This window comes from Schistocerca piceifrons, chromosome X, assembly GCF_021461385.2.
Source record: "Schistocerca piceifrons isolate TAMUIC-IGC-003096 chromosome X, iqSchPice1.1, whole genome shotgun sequence".
Classification (NCBI taxonomy): domain Eukaryota; kingdom Metazoa; phylum Arthropoda; class Insecta; order Orthoptera; family Acrididae; genus Schistocerca; species Schistocerca piceifrons.
Window position 1 is genome coordinate 337549149 of NC_060149.1, and position 20353 is coordinate 337569501.

Here is a 20353-nt window from a genome sequence, read left to right on the forward strand (position 1 = left end):
AGCCTGTGTAGGTTCGGAACCAGTGTATGTGAAGTATCATACAATAATAAAATGTCCAAATTATCATTTCATAATTTGTCACTGACAACACACAACTGAAAACGATTCATAGACACAAACACGTCTTTTACAATTCACCTGAAAGCCCGCCAAGTACAGCGTCTAGAGATTTCATAAAGCAGTGTTGGAGAATGTCATCGCTGAAAATCATTAAGTTCGATGATATGTTCCTCTACTTCAGAAGTGAAGATAGTGCTTCAGAGAACGATATCACAGCATTCATAACAACATGGGACTGGAATTACAAGAAATAAGAGAGCAAAAAGATATTAAAGAAACATTTTGACGCACATCTTGTTACAAAGATGAGGAACTTCATTTGATTCACGGATTCAGACTAAAGAAATAAATCTGCATATGCAGTTACATAACAATCGACTTTGGGACTCGGGAAATAAGCAATTTTCACGTAAAAAGTAAATAAAGATTTTCTGCGTAAAGTTGTACAATTTAATAAACTTAAATTATTATGATGATGTAATTAAATGTAGCATTGATTATATCAATCGTGCATTACGAAATGCGACTGGTTGCATATTACACGTACACAAACAGCCAGAATATAAGATAGTGTACTTACTCGAAGGAATGTGGCTGTACGTTACCGAAACGGGCGCATCCTATTCCAGAGGTGTTTTTTGCATGGAATTGAAGTGAAATCGCACTGATCAATTTCATGACTACATAACCTCTGCCTGTAGCCAGAAAACAAAATTTCTGAGACTACCGTTTCATCAGTAGTGGTAGTCCACGTGTGCATTTCCTTCTTTTACAGGGCGTATCACTTATTCCAGTTAACCGTTGAAGTCATAAGTAAATATTTTTTGTCTGCAGGCTCTTGAACCGCAAGGTATGCAACATCTTTGCGAGGCAACTTAAGTCTTTCTCTTAACAGTTCTTTCATTCATAAGCGTCCTTTATTTTCGTCTTCATTTAAACATAACACCAGCATTTCCCCTTCGAATTCGTGAGAGATGAGTGGCGCCACTTGACTGGGCACATGATTGGGTCGGTCTGTCAATCCGTCTCTCTCACAGCCAGACGGGTTAGGGCTGTGGAGAGGATGGTTGAAGCAGGCGTTGTCCCCCTTGTGAATGGGCCCGGCAGACCGGTTTGACGGCTGATCGCTTCGATCGTCGCCGCGACCGTCCCACAGCGAGCACTTCAAAAGTCAACATCACGCGAGCGTTCCTTCGAAAGGGCTGACTAGACAGACTTGATACAGATGAACGTCCACCTACACGCTGTTCGAACTGGTAGACCACTTGCACCGTCTGGTCTTCTAGACATCCGCGCCCGTGTAAAGGCGCCTTATCGTGGAAGGTACACATTGCGGCACTGCTGCAGCAGCGGAACTGATTGTGGCCATAAGTTCTTGTCGAGTGATAAGTTCACGTATCAAGCATTCCTTACGAGAACGCCACTGGGAAACTTTTTTTCTGGCGATTATAAGATCGCTCAGCATAGACCTATCTAGTGTATCGGCATTTGCTGCCGGCTAAGGACAGCACTGATAGTACCTGCTGAATTTCCGTTTTTGACGTAATGTAGTTTTTCAAAGTTAATTTAAACCTATGCGTCTTTCACTTTGCTCATGCCTAGTTTTATCCCTAAGAAGTAATGAAGTGACCAGTAATCTCTCTTGCAGAATGGTTGAAAACTGAGTTAAGTAATCTCTTTCAAATATCATAGTCTGCACTACGGTACTCCGTAAAAAAAGTCAGCCAATATACAGGGCTATATCCCGATAGTAAATCCCCAGTCGCAGGTGGGAAGCAGTCTTGCCAAGAATATGCCTGGTCCTGTGATACAATCAATGCTTTCCAGATATCTGGTGACACCTGGTTGTAAAAAGACTCGGAGCTACTTGCGAGTTTGCACATGTCGAAAAACTAGAAGGTACAGTAGTAGAGACGCTCCCGACAAAAAGCCTCCATTAATTGGATTTATCTGTCTATCGAGAAACACATTAGTCAGCAGCCAAGAACAATAAACAATTCGTCGTAAAACCCAGTCGACGTAAGAAGGAACTAAAGTATCACCTGCGACTTTATCTGCCGTGATTGCTCCCACAAGGTTGTCACCTGCTATCATCCACGTATGATTAGACGACATTGAAAATGGAATGGCATCACAATCAAAGAAATATTATGTACTTAATTTATATTTATTAGTAGAGGACGAATAACAGCTGGATACGTGATGATACATGCACAGTTCACAAGTTCATTTCCTGAATTTCTCGCAACTGGTACTTCAGACTCGCTAGAAAAAACGATAAGATTCCTGAAGCTAAAAAGTATCAGAAATGGAAAGGACGCTGCTGTCAGATGAAGACAACCTTTCATTTCAGAACAAGGAACAGACTGAAAAATGACCACATTTGTCGATACGGCTGCATCTGGATCAGATCAGTTCAGACGACAGAAACTGGAGACACCGAAAATCTGCAAACTGAAATGCCTTGAGCGACAATTTGATTCGAAAGAACAGATGCCACTTACTGACCATTAATATCTCAACAACATACAAATGCCGGTATAATGAACAAAGATATAGTCATACTTGAGGATCGGCAACCATCTCGGGACCTGTATTTTGTAGAACATTGAGATACCGTTGCTGCTCAGAGCTCAACGCGAGTGACCAGTGGAAGAAACTGACACATAGGAAGATCAGTAGCTTTGTGCCGGGTGGTGAAAGAGGTTACAACCCTGAGAGGGGAGAAATATAAGGGGCGTTCAAAGAGAAACGAACCGGAGGCATAATTACAGAAAGCAGTACCTATATGTTAAAGTATTGACCCCGGCTGGTGAATAGCTGTCTCATAAAATTCCCGGGACTGCGATGTTAACTAGTTCCGCATGTACGGCTGGACGTCGCCGTCCACACGAGTGCAGGAAAGGTTATGTTGACGTTCTTCATTGACCAAGATGGCCTGCAGCACGGACGAGACAACAGTGAATGCCCAGCGTTACTCGCAAACCTTGACCACCCTTCGCCAAGCCATCAAATCAAAACGACCAGTCTCACCCGTGGGGTCATTCTGCTTCACGACAATGCAAAGCCTCATACGGCTAATACAGTCGCGGCACTCCTGCAGAAATTCAAATGGGAGGTTCTCGGCCACCATCCATACAGTCCGGACCTCTCTCCCCGTGATTACGCCATTTTTGGTCCCCCTAAAAAGGCTCTGAGGGGCAGACGATTCACCTCGGACGACGATGTCCAGCTGTACGCGCGGAACTGGTTAACATCGCAGCCCCGGGAATTTTATGAGACAGCCATTCACCGCCTTGTCACAGTGGGACAAGTGCTCAAGTCAGTGTCAATACTTCTAACATATAGGTACTGCTTTCTGTAATTATGCCTCTGGCTCGTTTCTTTTTTGAACACCCCTTATGTAAGTCTGGAAGCACGTGTGAATAGTAAGAATTCAAAGAGGATGAAACGTTATCAGGAAATACAGAGTACACGCCCTGCGACAAGAGCGAAAGGAAAAACCGAAGCAGACTGAGTATTCTTTAATAAAAACTGTCTGCATTATGCGCGGACCTCCAGACACAAACCGGAGCGTTGACCTTCTTTCGATTTCTACTAGCCCTGTAAGTCGGAGAAAAACTTGCATTAAGAAAGCAAGGACGGCAGGAAAAAAGTAGCTTTCTAACAAAAGAGCGAGTAATTGCCTTTTGGAACAGGTAGCTGGCAGCGTGAGACATTCATCATTAAACACTCGGATAGCTTAGGTAAGAACAAAAATTAAAATGCGTTTAAGAGAAACTAATGGATCTGATTATCATTAATCTCGAGAGAATCGAAGAAAGGTACCTATTGCCTGACTAGAGGCGTGCACGGTGCCAGTCGGTTCACCAACCCGTTGCGCTGTCCGATGTGCTCACGAAATTCCCGGCGCTGCACGAGGCTTCCGGCGTCGTCCTTCGAAGCAATGTGATACAGAAGAGAAAAAAATGGCCAGAATTTTCGGTATCGTACAGCTACAGGTCTGGAGATGTCTTAATGCCACAGTGGCGAGTGACAGCATCCCCACCAGAGATGAATTGCCTGCTTCATCCTGTCTTTTAACACTTGCTTTCTCAGAACTTTCCATGCATACCTTGCCCCCCCCCCCATTTTTTTTCGAATCAGTATGTACATGCTCCTACGTCCCAGCACAAAGGATGTATTGTGAATGAATAGAGCATTGTGATTGTATTTTGTACAGGTCACCATATTGCACCAGCAATTAAACCCTGCAGCGTGCCCTACATCTAGTCAAATACAGAAAGACTCTTACTCAATTACACTGCCCTCCCACTGAGGACAGGAGCTTGAATATTAGAACACGAAACAGATCCCCAACCCATCAAAATATCACCACATACCGTCTCAATGTAGTAAACATACAAAATCGGCCCTTTTATATCATTCGTACATGTACCACTAAGACAGCCTTGTATGCACTTGTTACAGCACTAGGTATTCCCCTGTGAGGTCGGCGGCTATCCATCCCCGGCAGGTGACCAGAGTGCCCTCAGAACTGTTCCAGAAATTCGGCCTCCCCCCTCTCCCCAACCCCCCCCCCCTCCCTCCCGGCACAAATGCGTTACTTTTTCTGGTCTGGACATGATTCCCTGCTTCCTTGCTTGCTTTCCTACACCCATTTCCAGATTCTGGGATTAGAAGAACAAATATATTTTCGTATAGTTTGCACACAGCAGTATCATACTGATAATTCCCAAGATATAGACTGGAAATTTTCTCTAGAAACCCGAAACATTAGCTTGGTGTGGCATTCTGTAAACCACTAACTAGAAACTTATCCCGTGTGCAAAGACATTTTACTCGGAAAAAAAGAGCAAACGGATATTTCTACTCGCGAATGCCAATATCGGTGATGTAGCAGATTCTAAATCATCCCTACAATTTACTAGGTCAACTTAGGTGTTTCTCATGTCTAGAGAACTGGAAAACGTGTCTTCCACATGCTAGATGTACACACCTCAACTAAATAAAGGCGCGAAATGTGCAGAAGCAGTCAACCAAACAATTTACATGGGAGGGAATAACGGTCCAGCGCAAACACACACCTTATTCAATCTTCTCAAATTTCCTCGCTATCACGAAGCTGTGCAACATATTCTAAGTATTAGTTCGCTATTTGGTCGTCTAGAGGACAACACGGTTAATTCATCTACATTCGTACACTCCAACAGGCCTCTCCACTCTGACAGCTCCTACCGTTAATGGAAAACATGAATAATTTGTGCACAGGTAACCTACTCTGCACATAGAGGCAAAACCATCATCCTAAGAAACCACCCTCATAAATATTTTATGCATGTACTTACAACTAAATGTTAGGATTGCGGTCTCAATTGAAGGACATTTGACAATGAGTGAAGTATCAGAAATACACCCTGCTGAGGGCAGTGGCTCTGGAAATACACTCCTGGAAATGGAAAAAAGAACACATTGACACCGGTGTGTCAGACCCACCATACTTGCTCCGGACACTGCGAGAGGGCTGTACAAGCAATGATCACACGCACGGCACAGCGGACACACCAGGAACCGCGGTGTTGGCCGTCGAATGGCGCTAGCTGCGCAGCATTTGTGCACCGCCGCCGTCAGTGTCAGCCAGTTTGCCGTGGCATACGGAGCTCCATCGCAGTCTTTAACACTGGTAGCATGCCGCGACAGCGTGGACGTGAACCGTATGTGCAGTTGACGGACTTTGAGCGAGGGCGTATAGTGGGCATGCGGGAGGCCGGGTGGACGTACCGCCGAATTGCTCAACACGTGGGGCGTGAGGTCTCGACAGTACATCGATGTTGTCGCCAGTGGTCGGCGGAAGGTGCACGTGCCCGTCGACCTGGGACCGGGCCGCAGCGACGCACGGATGCACGCCAAGACCGTAGGATCCTACGCAGTGCCGTAGGGGACCGCACCGCCACTTCCCAGCAAATTAGGGACACTGTTGCTCCTGGGGTATCGGCGAGGACCATTCGCAACCGTCTCCATGAAGCTGGGCTACGGTCCCGCACACCGCTAGGCCGTCTTCCGCTCACGCCCCAACATCGTGCAGCCCGCCTCCAGTGGTGTCGCGACAGGCGTGAATGGAGGGACGAATGGAGACGTGTCGTCTTCAGCGATGAGAGTCGCTTCTGCCTTGGTGCCAATGATGGTCGTATGCGTGTTTGGCGCCGTGCAGGTGAGCGCCACAATCAGGACTGCATACGACCGAGGCACACAGGGCCAACACCCGGCATCATGGTGTGGGGAGCGATCTCCTACACTGGCCGTACACCACTGGTGATCGTCGAGGGGACACTGAATAGTGCACGGTACATCCAAACCGTCATCGAACCCATCGTTCTACCATTCCTAGACCGGCAAGGGAACTTGCTGTTCCAACAGGACAATGCACGTCCGCATGTATCCCGTGCCACCCAACGTGCTCTAGAAGGTGTAAGTCAACTACCCTGGCCAGCAAGGTCTCCGGATCTGTCCCCCATTGAGCATGTTTGGGACTGGATGAAGCGTCTCTCACGCGGTCTGCACGTCCTGCACGAACGCTGGTCCAACTGAGGCGCCAGGTGGAAATGGCATGGCAAGCCGTTCCACAGGACTACATCCAGCATCTCTACGATCGTCTCCATGGGAGAATAGCAGCCTGCATTGCTGCGAAAGGTGGATATACACTGTACTAGTGCCGACATTGTGCATGCTCTGTTGCCTGTGTCTATGTGCCTGTGGTTCTGTCAGTGTGATCATGTGATGTATCTGACCCCAGGAATGTGTCAATAAAGTTTCCCCTTCCTGGGACAATGAATTCACGGTGTTCTTATTTCAATTTCCAGGAGTGTAGAAATATCTGTACCATCGTTATCGGTTTAGATACTCTTCCCTCTGCTATCACAGTATTCCACAGTCATCTCCTTTGCACATGTCTGAACTCACACATACATTATAAGGCTGGTGCTCAAGATGAACCTGTCACGCATCCCCTACTACTACTACTACTACTACTACTACTACTAAGTATAGTACTTCGCCAATAAATGAATACATATGATACATAATAATGCTGACTACCACTGTGTCTTAGAGAGACGTAATCAGCCAGATGTTAAAAAAACCATCGCAACAACTTTTATGTTACTGTCACAAAAGGTCTTGGTTCTACAGGTGCACACGAGTATCCATGTTAAAAACTATACTGGCTTTATAAATCAAGGTATGGCATTACCTCCAAATGAATTGGTTTCTCCAGACAAATACCGGGACGGTGATTGTAGGAGTGTGTGTTATCACACCAGCAGTGCGGTTACACATAGCCCCAGATGCGCCCTCGTAATAAAATCATCGAATTTTGAAAGTGATTCGGCTAAGGAGCGTGGTATGAAATAGGTATTTGCAGCCCCCTCCCCCCTCTCTCACGCCACCGCCACTAGATATTTCGGCAGTATTTGTTACGTATTCTGTCTCATTGCCATACCATATTTCTGGCGCTTCCATATCTCGAAACGAGTCACCTTTCTCGAACCTATCTGCTACAGTAAAATTCCAATGTGGTTTCAATCAGTCTCTACGCATCCTGCAATTGCTCCCATTTCTGCAGCTTTGCGCATCTGATAGTTCCAATTTAAGTCTGAACTGAGCAGAAGTCGGAGAGAGCCATATCCAGCACCTACTGCAACCCGTGTAGAAACAGAATGACGTGAGTTAGTGCAAGAGGACAGTGTTTCGACCATTCGGTGGAAATGTGCACATTGTGGTGCGTCTCCAAACCAGATACAGATACTACAGTCCGAAGAAGATCAGAGTCCATACACATCTATCAGCCCAACATGCTATCATCGTTATTCTGTACCATCCAACAGAGAAAAATTATGAACTATAAAAGCTCCACTAACTTCATCTGATATAGAACTCATCTAGGCGCTGTTACTGACACGATGACACACAGCTGCGACGTGGGTCAAGTGCTGAGAGAGAGAGAGAGAGAGAGAGAGAGAGAGAGAGAGATGTTGCAATGCTTCCCAGAATAGCATTCCTCCTAGCAGTCCTAACAGTACACCGTGTCCGTCATTGAATTTACCTGTGAAACTGCTGCTACCGGTGCAGAACGATCCTATTAAATATACAGCTTTTGATCCACTGCAGAGGCTAGTTTAAGGTTTCATCGCCTGTACTGCAGGAGGATGATCGTATCCCGTAGACTATACTGTAAATAGTAACAGATGCTTCCTGTGGCCCTGTCTCGTTGTTTGAAACATTAGTTTTTCTGCTGTAACGCGCTTTGTACACTGCATTACATTTTGTTTTTCTGCCATGACTTCGAAGTCTGTGTCATGTTCTAAACTGACATTAAGACATTCTGATTCACAGCCTCTCGCAGGGAACTAGATGTCGCACAATGTAAATAATATCGTTACTATGGCTACCATAACACACCACAAACACTGGATGATTTTAAATAAGAGTTACAACATAAGCAAATTGGGTGAGTTTTTGCAGCCTTGTGGATGATTTCAAAACTACAGTCTGAAAGTGATTCACGAGCTCAACATTTAAACTCCTCTGTCACAGTCATGGAATAGCTGATGACTATACGTTCCATTTCGACTGATTCATCATATTGCAGTCATGTACGTGATCACTGTTTCGGTGCTATCCACCCCAGAAGGTGTTCTCCATCCCCCAAAACTTTTTCTTCTACTCAAAGAAGCGACATCAGTCAATCATTATGTCGTAACCAACAGCGTGCCAGTGGACGGATGAGATGGAAAAGACACCATCGATGTACTCTAATAATAAGCATCACAGTTGATAGTGCGAACAACTTTAGCACTTTTACAGTAATTTCAACACAGACCAATGATGCGACAGCATGTTTCCCAATTCCAGTATCATAGCTAAACCACCCCTTCTCCACTTTGCGAGTATCATTGCGAACGTGGATAGATGACTATGCATTACCTCTATTCATTGTTAATTCTCGCACACATCCACCATCAAAGGATATCGGGCAGCACTCTACATATTTGTAACCTCGAGCATAGTGCTTAATTTATAATATCTCTCTCTCTCTGCGTATGGGAGTCACAGAGCATTCTCGCTGTCTTACGGTAAAATTAGAGTGTGAAAGACCCCCTCACACTGTCACTGACTAACCCGCCGCGCAGCACCGTTACCGATTAATCTGCAACCAACCAGAAGTAGGCTGTTACACTCAACGTCTCGTGAATGAATGGAGCTATCAGAGTTTTCACCCATCCAAGTACACAAGATTTCTCAAGATGTGCCCATGTTGAGGACGTTAGCACCTCTTATCAGTGTATAGTAACAGATTTGAAAGTGTCGTGATGTAATAGCAGACGGTTAAGAAGAACAAGAAATAGTTGATTTTTATGCAGACAGATGAAGTTCGATGCATTTTTACGTAAATCAACCAAGCTATCAACTCTAAAAGTATTGTTCTAGAGTCTAGGATCATTACCTGGAAGGCACTGGTAAGAGAGAACATAAACACATGCACTTCTAAGGCTACAACTTTCTGCACTTAAAATGGGTCATAATATTAGATCGCTTTCATTTCTGATCTATCAGTCGTATGGAATGTAGCGCTGTTAATATTCCAGTGTACGAAATATATTTAAAGTGCATGACATACATCCTTCTTGCAGGTTTCTGTACCATAAACTATGGTAACAAACTGTAAAACAAATAAACTACTTCCTTAAAACATTGGCTCTGTGTGGTAAGAGTACAATATAGCTTTCCGGAGATGTATAACGTCCACTGCTCACATCCGATCACGGTTCGAAAATTATACTATGCCTGCATCAGCCCTATATAAAATGATCGTTAGTAACGGCGAAAACCTCTTACAAGGAAACAGATAAATGCATAGCAGCAGCGTCCAACATGTGAGTATTAAAAGTAATTGCGCCACTAAGTCTGTAAATAGCATGTCTGTTGGCAAATGTTTACACGGGTATTGCAGTGCCTCACAAGCACCTTTTACTAACTTAGTTATGAAGCTGAAGTCCCTATTCTACACCCAAGATGCGACAGTGGGATGGAGTACATATCATAAATCAAAGTTCGTTTAGAGGAAAGTGTCACGTTTCATCACACATGAGATGGAAGTCCTCTGATGAACGACAGGTTTACCGCTAAGGATCGCAACTTCCCCCTGTGTAGAATGCATCATCAGTCTACCATTAAAATGGTGGGGGGGGGGGGAGATATGTAGTGCTGTAAGGAGTGTATACGATGCTGTCTGTCTTCCTGGTGTAGGTATGAATGATGTAAAAGGGTTTGTATGTTCACTACATCGAGACGGTACTTGTGATACATTGCTGGGTTACTCCTCGCTATTTTCGTAAACAGTTTCTGTTAGGACAAGAATTTCCATGCATACAAGCTGAGACATCAAGAAAGCGAGCATTAACTATTTCTGGGACACTACAATTTCCGAGAGGTCGACTCGGTTCGTATTTTACATAGCCATGTGACATCAGAATAACATTGAAAACCTTTTACATGGTGATTCGCCACGCGGATATTTTGCGGTGAGGTGTCAGTCATACTGGGGCAGGTACGCACGGCTGGACATGTCTCGTATGTTTCGTTAGGATCACTAGGGAGAAAGCAATCTGTGCTATTCTGGAACAATTTCTATAGCGCGGTCTGTGATGTCAGTACACATAGGTATAGCGTCAGCAACAAGACACACACACTTGCTGCCCATAGGCGTTTTGTGTGTGGGACATGTGTGAGCCCGCCTTGGAGTTTGTGGCGAGGTGGACCGGGGTGTGTGCTGTACCTTACTTGATCGGCGAGAACGTGATGGCAGTGGCGGAGAAGCTGCAGAATCGGGTTGCTGCAGCCCTAGCCCGCTAGCCTGTGGGAGTGCGGTCCGTGGACGCCAGAGCGATGCTGTGGCGGCGGCTGCGGCAGCTGGGATGGGGTCGGGGCCAGGGGCAGCAGCGCGCCGGGTGCCGAATAGTGGGGTGTTTTTTTATTAGCGATCTTTTGTTTAAACTGTATTCTATTTATTTCACCGACCAATAAGATGCTGCGAATTAAAAAAAAAACTACCCCATGCAAGTGAAAAATATCGATTTAATTTTCATAAATTTTTTACATCATTGTGGTGTTAGGAGTAAAATTGTTAAGGGGGGAGGTGTGCATGATTGGGGGAATGGAGCAGAACAGCAGCTGAAGTGCAGAACACTTGGCTAATTTGCATAATTTTTATGTAAAACGCAGCACAAAAGTTTAAGTGATGGTGGGTGACAAAAAATAATTCGCCAGAAATGGCTTTCAAAAGCATGTAAAATTCGAAAAGTGTACCAGAAAATAATGAGAGGACAACTAATTACTTTATTTGGTATCAAAGGCGTAGAATACTTTAAGGAAATGTGGGTGACATGGGGCTCCATGTAATTACTTCTTACAAGACCTACATATTTCCTAATAGCAGAGAATGATGAACAAGAGAAATCAAACCCTTACAAACTGATTTTTTTATAAATAAACAATATACGCTTGAATTTCCCGTTATGCGACCCTTCCTCTCCACCAACAGAACGCCATCTTGGATTACATCATGGAAGGGATGACAGCGCCCTCTGGTGGCGCTTCCGTGTACTAGGTCAGTTGGATTCCGGAGCCCATGGTGATCACACTGTTTCCTGCCATTTTCCCCGCCATCTTGGATTACATCACAGAACAGACTACTGTGCCCTCTGGTGGCAGTACTGTGTACTAGGTCAGTTGGAGTCCAGATCTCGTGGCGAAAACACTGGATGGTGGTACTGCCTCTAATTGTGTAAATAAAGACTGGTGCATGCAAAACAGTTAAGTCCAGCACAGGTAAAGTTCTTCCCCACCTATCCCTAGGAAGAGGTGGCAGTCGGGTGACTTAAGTTAGTGGAGATAGCCCAAGTGCCCTTTCTTTCCCGCCATTTTCTTAGGTTTGTAGAGGTTGCCAACCTGATGGAATTTGAACTTCCCGCCAGAGGGCATGGCACTTTCCCACCAGAAAGATTAATTAATTGATCAATTTAATTAAGTAGCCAGTCAAATTGATAATAGTGAGAGTGGGGTCTATTCAAATAACTGACCTGAAAGTGTACCTGTAGCAATGAGGGTTGGGGGTGTCCTGAGGGGATGGGGAACAATAGGTTAAGTGCAGTGACATGGAAAACCACTTAAGAGAACAATAGGTCAATGACCTGTCAGCAAAAGAGAACTGTAGGTTAAGTACCTGTCAATCCAAGAAGAAGAATAGGTTTGCCTCTGAGTGCATACCTGCCCCAGATGTAGGCAACCTGCGCAAACAAAATGTGCTCGCACCCGTGTAGCCCTACAACTGACGTCTTACTGCTTGTTCCACCCTCTGGAGATACTGACTCAGCTCCACCCCAGTGTAGATGTAAACTGCAAGTCTTACCTTACTGTACTAGGAATCTTAGAATTTGTCCTTATCACTTAACAGTGCATTAAATTTTTCTTTTTTAATGAGTTTGGTGGAGGTCATTATTTGTGACATGCACTGCTCTTGATCAGACTCTGTATTACTCGTGAAACTTTTCTTTTGGATGATAAAAGGATGAAGATGAAGGGACTAATGACAACGATGTTGAGCTCGTTGGATAAACCGTCCGTCGTCTTCAGCAGAATAAGGAACAGGCTGGTCCGGTGAGTAACCGCAGAGCATGACCCGCTGATCTCAGGAAACTACTTGCCAGTGAGGCACATCAAGCTGCCCGGACTTGCCCTGAATGCTGTGCTTACCTGTATCGTCCCGCCAGCCTGTGTATCGCATGAGCATGGAGGGCTGAAACTCTGGTTCTGATATAAAGCTGCCACACATCTGCTCCTCAAAAATACACAAAATCAACAAGGTCCTCCAACATACCTTCTCAGTACCTGTCCACGGGCTTACACAAGATAATTACTCCTCCTCCTCCTCCTCCTCCTCCGTCCCGTATTGGCGCTGGGTCAGCATGGTTATTAATGGATTTGCCATGTTTAATTTAAGGGGTGGGCGGATACCTTTCCTATCATCACCCCCCTGTTCCCTCCCTCCCCAGGACGAAGTGTGTGTACCTTAAAAGTCTGCCTGTCGTGTTATTCATGTGAGTGTGAGCATAAGTTCCCTAAAAACTGTTAGAATGTGTGTAAATTCCTAAGAGACAAACAGCCGAGGTCATCGGTCCCTAGACTTCCACACTACTTAAAGTACACACAACCATACCTGAGGGAGGACTCGTACCTCCGGTGGGAGGAGTTCCGTAAATATGTATCAATCGTGCAGAATTTCGGAAATAGCTTAAAATGTACATCCAGGCTGGCTGGCATACAGACCCTCGCCATTTATCCCTCAGGCGGATTCGATCCATGGTCGGCGAGCATCCCTGTCCAGAGAGCGGCACGTGACCCACACAGCTACCCAGCTAGGTTTTTCTGTGGGATTATTACACCGTGATATCATAATGTCTAAACTACACAAGCCACCTTACGGCATGTGGCAGAGGGTACGCCTGGTACCACTATATCCCTTCCCCCCCCTCCCACCCACACCTACCCTTCTTCCCTATTCCACTCCCACTTGTGTGGGTACAATGATGGTTGGTAACCCTCCCTATTACTTCTGATTTTTCTGACTTTTCGTTGTGGTTGTTTCACGAAACGTACATGACAGAAGTAAAATAGTCTTAATCTTCTTGTACTGTCTTAAAATGTCTGGTAAATGTCTCTGTGATGCACAACGGCTGACTAACAACGTCTCTCTCTCTCTCTCTCTCTCTCTCTCTCTCTCTCTCTCTCTCTCTCTCTCTCTCGTGTATATACACTCCTGGAAATGGAAAAAAGAACGCATTGACACAGGTGTGTCAGACCCACCATACTTGCTCCGGACACTGCGAGAGGGCTGTACAAGCAATGATCACACGCACGGCACAGCGGACACACCAGGAACCGCGGTGTTGGCCGTCGAATGGCGCTAGCTGCGCAGCATTTGTGCACCGCCGCCGTCAGTGTCAGCCAGTTTGCCGTGGCATACGGAGCTCCATCGCAGTCTTTAACACTGGTAGCATGCCGCGACAGCGTGGACGTGAACCGTATGTGCAGTTGACGGACTTTGAGCGAGGGCGTATAGTGGGCATGCGGGAGGCCGGGTGGACGTACCGCCGAATTGCTCAACACGTGGGGCGTGAGGTCTCGACAGTACATCGATGTTGTCGCCAGTGGTCGGCGGAAGGTGCACGTGCCCGTCGACCTGGGACCGGGCCGCAGCGACGCACGGATGCACACCAAGACCGTAGGATCCTACGCAGTGCCGTAGGGGACCGCACCGCCACTTCCCAGCAAATTAGGGACACTGTTGCTCCTGGGGTATCGGCGAGGACCATTCGCAACCGTCTCCATGAAGCTGGGCTACGGTCCCGCACACCGTTAGGCCGTCTTCCGCTCACGCCCCAACATCGTGCAGCCCGCCTCCAGTGGTGTCGCGACAGGCGTGAATGGAGGGACGAATGGAGACATGTCGTCTTCAGCGATGAGAGTCGCTTCTGCCTTGGTGCCAATGATGGTCGTATGCGTGTTTGGCGCCGTGCAGGTGAGCGCCACAATCAGGACTGCATACGACCGAGGCACACAGGGCCAACACCCGGCATCATGGTGTGGGGAGCGATCTCCTACACTGGCCGTACACCACTGGTGATCGTCGAGGGGACACTGAATAGTGCACGGTACATCCAAACCGTCATCGAACCCATCGTTCTACCATTCCTAGACCGGCAAGGGAACTTGCTGTTCCAACAGGACAATGCACGTCCGCATGTATCCTGTGCCACCCAACGTGCTCTAGAAGGTGTAAGTCAACTACCCTGGCCAGCAAGATCTCCGGATCTGTCCCCCATTGAGCATGTTTGGGACTGGATGAAGCGTCGTCTCACGCGGTCTGCACGTCCAGCACGAACGCTGGTCCAACTGAGGCGCCAGGTGGAAATGGCATGGCAAGCCGTTCCACAGGACTACATCCAGCATCTCTACGATCGTCTCCATGGGAGAATAGCAGCCTGCATTGCTGCGAAAGGTGGATATACACTGTACTAGTGCCGACATTGTGCATGCTCTGTTGCCCGTGTCTATGTGCCTGTGGTTCTGTCAGTGTGATCATGTGATGTATCTGACCCCAGGAATGTGTCAATAAAGTTTCCCCTTCCTGGGACAATGAATTCACGGTGTTCTTATTTCAATTTCCAGGAGTGTATAAACCACTTCTTTCGTGGATGAATTATGTTTCCTTAAGATCTTTCCAATGAATCTCAGCCAGGCAGCTCCATTTCCTACAGTTTGCCGGATACTTGACAAAAACTTTTATCAGGCCATCTGTTTGACTGGATTGTGAAGAGTGCTTAGGGAACAGAACTTAGTATGTTATTCTTAATGGAGAAAAATCTTCAGAGACGTAAGAGCAACTTCGGGTGCATCCTAAGGGAATGTTATACTATCGTTAATTTTCAAAATGTAGACAAATGACCTAGTGTAGAATGTCGGATGCTGTAAGGGTCATTTCATGGATGACGCTGCTGTCTACAGAGAAGTTGCAACGCTAGAAAACTTAGCCAAGAGCAGGAAGACTTGCAGAGGACCGACACCTGTTGCAGGGAGTGGTAATACGTAACATTCATTTACACTCAGGATCAGCTGCTACTCACTGCATCAACCATCGATGCTGTGCATGTCTTCCTGCAGGTTTGCTTCACTTTCTGGCGTTTGCTACCTTCTTAGAGGCAACTGTATCGTGTGCGAACAGCCTCATGGAGCTATCAACTAGCGCGCGCGCGCGCTTTTGTTCGCGTGCGTGCGTTTTTTCCTCAAATGAGTCTAGCCTATATATGCTTCATTGATATGTATTAAAAGGGACAGTAAAACACGAAGACCCCCGCTGAGGGTCTGCGGGTTAGAATAGGCCTGGATAGGCGTCCGTGAGCATGACGCTGGGGGAGTGACAGGAAGATGGGGAAGTGGTCGCTACCACACAGGTCGTCATGTGCTCTTCAGTGCATAGATGGGAGGAATCCTGGGCTGCAAACTGAAATCAATAGCCGAGTAACCTCGAGCCACAATGAAATGTGTGGCGGCCCCAGTATTTAAGAGGCAGAGGTCGAGTTGGGACAGTAAATTATCGGCGTATCTGCCACAGCCAGTGAGCATGGTGCTACTCCACAAGGGTTTATGGGCGTTAAAATCTCCCAAAAGTAGGAAAGGTTTAGGGAGTAATTGTATCAGTGCAGCCAATACATTCAGGGGTACCACACCATCTAGAGGGAGATATACGTTGCAGACAGTTATTTCCTGCGACGTCCGTATCCTGTCAGCCACAACTTCAAAAGGAGTTTGAAGGGGTACAGGTTCACTACATACAGAGTTCAGGACATAAACGAAAACTCCACCTGACACACTACTGTATTCGCCACGGTTCTTGTAATTCAGGATTCAATCTCCCCCCACATGGTGCCATCGATGTTATGATTGAGCAGGTCACTACAACGATAATTTCTGCGGCGGAAAACGTGATCCCTCGTTCTCTAGAGTGCCTGCGGCGAAAGACAGTGCCTTGGTGGTCGCCGGAAATCGTTGATGCATTAAAGAGCGTCGACGAGCTGTACAGTGACATATGCAGCACCCTTCCCTGGAGCACCTCATAGCCTTTAAGTGGCTCCTTGCCTGCGTTCGCCTGCTTATAAAACGACGGAAATAGGAGTGTTGGGAGAGGTACTTGTCGACCATTGCGTGCCATAAGTCACCTTCCCAGGTCTGGACGCAGATGTCTTTTTGGGTACCAGACCCCAACAGGTGTCACTGGCGTTATAGTCAGTGGCGTGCTCTGTACCGACGCAAACGCGATTGCCAAGCACTTTGCCAAGCACTTTGCCAAGCACTTTGCCAAGCACTTTGCCAAGCACTTTGCCAAGCACTTTGCCAAGCACTTTGCCAAGCACTTTGCCGAGCACTTTGCCGAGCACTTTGCCGAGCACTTTGCCGAGCACTTTGCCGAGCACTTTGCCGAGCACTTTGCCGAGCACTTTGCCGAGCACTTTGCCGAGCACTGTGCTCGAGCACTGTGCTCGAGCCTCTGTGTTGGAGAAATACGCCCCGGCTTTCCACACCCTAAAACAGCAGATGGAAAGGAAACTCCTGTCGTTCACTACACACCACAGTGAACCTTATAACGCCCCATTTACAGAGTGGGAACTCGTCAGCGCCCTTGCACATTGCCCTGACACAGTTCCTGGGCCAGATCGGTCCACGGTCTGATGATTAAACATCTCTCGTCTGACTACAAGCGCCGTCTCCTTGTCATCTTCAACCGGATCTGGTGCGATGGCGTCTTTCCATCGCAATGGCGGGAGAGCACCATCGTTCCGGTGGTCAAATCCGGTAAAAATCCGCTTGATGTGGATAGCTGTCAGCCTCACCAACGTTGTTTTAAGCTGCTGGACCGTATGGTGTGTCGGCGGTTGGGTTGGGTCCTGGAGCCACGTGACCTACTGGCTCCATGTCGAGGTGGCTTCTGCCAGGGTCGCTCTACCACTGATAATCTTGTGTCCCTCGATTCTGCCATCTGAACAGCCTTTTCCAGACACCAACACTTTGTTGCTGTCTTTTTTGATCATACGTAAAGTGTATGAAACCACCTGGCGACATCATATCCTTGCCCCATTATACGGTGGGGTCTCCGGGCCCACTACCAATTTTTATCCAGAATTACCTGTCGCTCCATACTTTCCATGTCAAAGTTGATGCTCCCATAGTTGCCCCCATATCCAGAAGAATGGGGTCCTGCAGGGCTCTGTATTGAGTGTCTCACTATTTTTAGTAGCCATTAACGGTCTAGCAGTAGCTGTAGGGCCGTCTGTCTTACCCTCTCTGTATGCAGACGACTTCTGCATTTCGTACTGCTCCACCAGCACTGGTGTTGCTGAGCGGCGCCTGCAGGGAGCCATCCACAACGCGCAGTCATGGGCTCTCGCCCACGGCTTCCAGTTTTCGGCCGCTAAGGCGTGTGTCATGCATCATGCACTTCTGTCGGTGTCGTACCGTTCATCCGGAACCAGAACCTTACCTCCATGACGATCCACTCACTGTAGTGGAGACATATTGATTCTTAGGACTGGTTTTCGACGCCAGATTGACTTGGCAACCTCACCATCATCAGCTTAAGCGGAAGTTCTGGCAGCACCTCAATGCCCTCCGCTGCCTGAGCAACACCAAATGGGGTGCAGATCGCTCTACTCTGCTGCAGCTCTACAAAGCCCTTGTTCAATCGCTTCTTGACTATGGGGGTGTGGTTTATGGTTCGGCGGCGCCCTCAGCGTTGCGTGTACTCGACCCAGTGCACCACTGTGGCGGTGCGCCCTCAGCGTTGCGTGTACTCGACCCAGTGCACCACTGTGGCGTTCGCCTAGCGACGGGAGCTTTTAGAAAGAGTCCGGTGACCAGTGTCCTGGTGGAGGCTGTCATTGCAGATCCGACGCGCACATCTGCTCGCCAGTTATGTTGCACACAAGCATAGTTCTCCTGAGCATCCGAATTACTTTCACTTTCTTCCACCCACGGCAGTTCATCTCCCGCATCGGCGGTCCAGGTCAGGGCTAACGATTATGGTTCGCGTGCGATCCCTTCTGTCTGGGTCATTTCCTTTGCCACCTCCCATCCAGGTCTGTCTGCATACACCTCCATGGTGTACACCTAGGCCGCAGATTCGTCTGGACCTTTCGCATGACCCTAAGGACTCAGTTACACTTGCCACTCTCCACTGTCACTTCCTCTCAATTCTTGACGTGTTCAGGTGCTCTGAAGCCGTTTACACCGACGGTTCAATGGCTGAAGGTCATGTTGGCTTCGCCTACGTCCACAAAGGCCATTTTGAACAGCATTCCTTGCCCGCTGGCTGCATTGTATTCACTGCAGAGCTGGTGGCCATCTCATGCGCTTCAGTATACCCGTTCATGCCGCGGGGAGTAGTTTCTTCTGTGTACTGACTCCTTGAGCAGCCTACAAGCTATCGACCAGTGCTACCCTCGCCATAATTTGGAAGCGTCCATCCAGGAGTCCGTCGATGCCCAGGACCGGTCCCGTCGTTCAGTGGTATTTGTGTGGACCCCATGACACGTCTACATCCCAAGCAACGAACTTGCCGACAGGCTAGCCAAACAAGCTAGCCAAACAAGCTACGTGGAAACCGCTTCTGGAGATTGGTATCTCTGAACCTGCGTTCTGACTTAGGCCGAAGGGTTTTTCGGCTTTGGGAGACGGAATAGCATGACAGTACACACAACAAGCTGCGTGTCATTAAGGAGACTTACGAATGTCTTCCATGTGGGCCTCTCGCAGGGAATCAGTTGTCCTCTGCCTGCTCCGCATTGGCCACGCTTTGGCGACCCACGGCCGGCCGAAGTGGCCGAGCGGTTCTAGGCGCTACAGTCTGGAACCGCGCGACTGCTACGGTCGCAGGTTCGAATCCTGCCTCGCGCGTGGATGTGTGTGATGTCCTTAGGTTAGTTGATTTAAGTAGTTCTAAGTTCTGGGGGACTGATGACCTCAGCAGTTAAGTCCCATAGTGCTCAGAGCCATTTGGCGACCCACGGTTACCTCCTGCGCCGTGAAGACCCGCCTGAGTGTCAGTGCGGCGCCCGGTTGACAGTGGCCCATATTCTGGTGCACTGTCCCACTTTGACTGCCCAGCGACGAAATCTTGGGTTACCGGACTCGTTGCCGCTACTTTTATCTGACGACGCCTCATCGGCTATATGTGCAGCGGCGGCAGCAGCTTCGATCAGTGGCTGTATAAATGTGTTTACAGGAGACTAAAAAGATCGGATGGGTTGATTGTTTGCAGATGGCGCTGTCGTTTATTGACTAGTAAAGTCATCAGAAAATCAAAACAACTTGCAAAACGATTTATAAAAGATATGTATATGGTGCGAAAATTGGCAGTTGACCCTAAATAACGAAAAGCGAGGTCATCCACATGAGTGCTAAAAGGAATCCTTTAAACTTCAGTTACACGATAAAGCAGTCAAATATAAAGGCCGTAAATTCAACTAAATACTTAGGAATTACAATTACGAACAACTTACATTGGAAGGAACACACAGAAAATGTTGTGGGGAAGGCTAACCAAAGATTGCGTTGTGTTGGCAGGACTCTTACGAAGCGTAACAGATCTTCGAAGGAGACTGCCTACACCACGGTTGTTCGTCCT

The 20353-nt window shown here is 47.4% G+C and overlaps 1 protein-coding gene across 1 annotated transcript in view; it reads left to right on the top strand.

Moving 5' to 3' along the window:
* LOC124721183 (plastin-2) overlaps positions 1-20353 on the top strand; it is a 233724-nt gene that overhangs the window by 63990 nt on the left and 149381 nt on the right. The window lies entirely within an intron of this gene.